This window comes from Humulus lupulus, chromosome 2 (assembly GCF_963169125.1).
Source record: "Humulus lupulus chromosome 2, drHumLupu1.1, whole genome shotgun sequence".
Classification (NCBI taxonomy): domain Eukaryota; kingdom Viridiplantae; phylum Streptophyta; class Magnoliopsida; order Rosales; family Cannabaceae; genus Humulus; species Humulus lupulus.
Window position 1 is genome coordinate 135,862,425 of NC_084794.1, and position 3,620 is coordinate 135,866,044.

The following is a 3,620-nucleotide window of genomic DNA, read 5'->3' on the forward strand; positions in this document are numbered from 1 at the left end:
TAGGAAAACATGGCTACCTTTACTTATCAAAACAAAAAAGGAACACAAGAGTCTTATCCTCCATCCCTTAGCTCAAGAGTCTCGTACACTCCTAGTTAAACAAAAAAGGAACACAAAATAGCTGAATCCCAATCCTAAGAAACGTTAATCTGAACAATAGAGCCAATAAAATTAATTTTACAAACAGAGCATATCAACAGATTTAGTTCCAACAACAATCAATTTAATACAAATAGCATATCAAACATAAAAATATAGAAAATAAAAATAAAATACCTCACTTTTCTCCTGTGTTCTAATAGTTTTCCCTCCCTTAGTTCATAAAATAGAAATATCGTATGAACTAAACTTGTAAGATGAATCATATTAACAATACTAAATACAAAAATAATTCATAGAAAAAAAATAGTTACTATCAGTGAGTGATCTAGGTGTGTAGGACCATATGGCTTAGTGTACAGCAGGAATTATTTGTTCATTTTTTGTTTCTTTCCCTTAGTTGCCTAGAAGCAAGGCAACACAGAAAGTAGGATCAATAGGAAACTTCAGAGGCTTTTGATGTTTTTTACTTTTTTTTTTATCTGTTTTTACTTTTAGAGATTTAGAATCTGATATAGAAAACAGCACAATCTGAATGGTCTAAGGGAAAACAAAACTGACCTCATAATATGGTATCAAAGTCTTCTCAGCTAAAGTCCAAAATTATATTTTTGTTGCTTATATTTTGTTAGCTATAATAGAAGAACTTGTTAATTTTTGTTGCTGAAATTAGCTTCACTTAGCATGGCTTGGTCTATAATATGTATATTTGTTTAAAGGTGTCTCTTTTTGGTCTAATAGCTTTCTCATCTGAACAACAGAAGAGAAGAATTTCTATGAGATATTATTTGATATAAATACTATGTTTTGATTTCTATTATTGCCTTGTATTATGACCAGAGTTGGCATCAACTTAACCAATTCTATAATTTATTTTTTACTCACTATTTCACTCAATAGATTACAGAAAAATTCAATTTTATTGTGACCCTTCAACTCAGTGGCATTTCTCCTTTTGAGCTCCTCTATCTTTCAGTTTCATGTGAACATGTTTATTTTGCTTAAAAAAAACTGTGTATGTTAGACATATACTCATCCCTTATTAAAAGTTTAAATGGTAGTTGCTATGCCTAGAAAGAGACCAATTTTGGAATTGGCATTGTGGCTTATGTTACAGCTGTTATTTTCTCATTGGTCAGCCATTTGTTTACTTGTAATGTACTTGCCTATATAAAATAAAGGCTATTACTCTTTCATCGAAAAAATAAATGTTGAAAAAATCCTTGAGCTGAGAGAAAATTCTTTATTCTTCATTCATAGTGGAAAGAGTAGGGAGCTAAACTCCCAACCTTGGATTGGATGTAGGATCTCTGAATTTCTTTGTTTGCGTTTCTGCATTAATTTTTCAGAGTTTTGTCATTTGTTTGTTGTATTTGTGTATTGGTTATTTGGTTCATGTGTGTGGAGGTGCTTTGGCATCAAAGAGTTTAGTATTAGTATAGAGATCCCTTAGTTGCCTAGAAGCAAGGCAACACAGAAAGTAGGATCAATAGGAAACTTCAGAGGCTTTTGATGTCTTCATCTAATGCTTAGAAAAGAAATTATGCATTACTTAAAAGTATAACTATAAGACAGAGAAAATAACGAAATACCATACCACTATGGTTACACGGTATGAGTCCTTTAACAGCCTTAGTGAAGCATGAGAACCTATATAGCCAGCTCCACCAGTTACCAGCACATGTGTTACTCCAGCTTCTGGTTTAGAGAACTAGACATAGAAGAAAACCTTAACTTGATCAATTGTTATGCAAATTATGTGACAAGACATTTTATTATTATTATTATTTAAATTTTAATATAAATACTTAATCAAAGTTTATAATGACAAGTCTTAGATTTGCATATAAAATCATAAACATACCAAGTTGGGAGAACTAAAAATTGGTGACTGCTTGATCCAGAAAATTGAAAGACTAATAAGGAAAGCAGCCAAAAAGATCCTGACAGAAAAGTTGTTCTTCCTCTTTGAATCTACAAAATCCATGCCTGCAAATACCAAAGATTAACCTTAAAATTAAAATCTTAGGACTATTGGGTTGGTTTAATATGCAACTTTTTCGTTTGACTATAAGGAAAAACTCGGGGAATTTTTTTCTATAAAATATTTGTAGCAAACATGTTAAAGATAAATTAACCAAAGATAGAATAATAAATAGAAAAGATCACCACAAAAGACTTTCCAATTTCATAACCCATTATGATCGGATATTCATTAAAGGTCAATACTCAAAACTTAATCAAGTCTATCACAATCCGTAGAAAAAAAATAAAGTCTATCAGAATACCTTAAAACAAAACTATACATACAAAGAGAGGTCAGTTTTGAAATGAGGAAAATTCAAATGAGTTTGATATAAAAAATACACACACAAACCAGAATTTAGATTATGAAGAAACAACAACCTAGAAAGAGATCATTAATGATAATGAGAAAGTACATGATCTAGGATTGAAACACAACCTTAAAAGATCTCCCTTAAGTCAGGGTTAAACCAATATGAATTGAAATGTAGTTTTGGATGAAAAAAAAATGATGAGAGGAAAAGTGTTTGGTTGATGAGAAAAGTCTGTATGTTTGGTGGGAGAGAGGAGTGATGAAGAATGTAACTTAGAAGTAGGAAAATGAGAGAAAATAACGAAATACCATAGAAGTAAAGAAGAGGCTTGGAAAAACATCAACCAATATATCTTCATCTAATGCTAAGAAAATAAATTATGCATTACTTAAAAGTTATCGAACAATTTTTTTGAAGTTCTCACCTGGTTGTTTTGTAAATGTATCCCATATACTAACTCCTTTATTTCCCTCATCAGAAGCTCCCTCAAACTACCATATTGAAATAGATATCAAATTCTTGAACTGACAATACTCTTTATATATATATAAATATATATAATATTTCTTTGAGATGAGGATTGGAAATGCCAGAATTATCTCAAGTTTAGCAATAAGACTAAATAAACAGCTTAAATTCATTTCTGAACTCAAAATCAAGTAATTTTAAAAATCAAATCATATAGTATATTTTGGTTGATACAATTTTGTATTTACCATTACATAGACTTATCAAAATTTTGCTTTTTGTTGGTTAGAACAGGACAACTAAATTGGTGATCATGTTGGATAAAAATTGGCTACGCTTCAATAGGTAATAAGAATTAGGGATTTAATTAGTGCTAGCTTAGTAAAATTAGTAACTTACTGTATTTTTTACTAATATATTATAAATATGAACTTGTCTTTGAATTGTAGAGCCTCGGATGAGTATAGAGAAGGCGCTAAGAATTTTGTAGAAATGTCAGAAAAGCTAGCTGGTTATCCAGAAAAGTTATTGTGTCCATGCAAAGTTTGTCGAAACTTAAGTCACCAATGTATTAACATTTTGTATGAACACTTAGTCATTTATGGGATTGATCCAACATACAAAATCTGGTTTCATCATGGGGAAGAATTATCAAGAGATGATGATGTAGAGACAATGGAAACATTTGATTCTTACAACTTGTTTAGGGCTACA

General features: G+C 30.4%; 1 long non-coding RNA gene across 1 annotated transcript; it reads right to left on the reverse strand.

Annotated features, from left to right (window-relative positions):
- Positions 1-1,753: 1,753 nt before the first annotated feature.
- On the reverse strand, positions 1,754-2,674 carry LOC133816316 (uncharacterized). The gene is made up of 3 exons (XR_009885161.1): positions 2,564-2,674; positions 1,964-2,088; positions 1,754-1,810 (listed from the first exon to the last, which is right to left on the reverse strand). It is a non-coding gene; the product is annotated as an uncharacterized LOC133816316 (long non-coding RNA).
- Between the last annotated feature and the right edge of the window lie 946 nt (positions 2,675-3,620).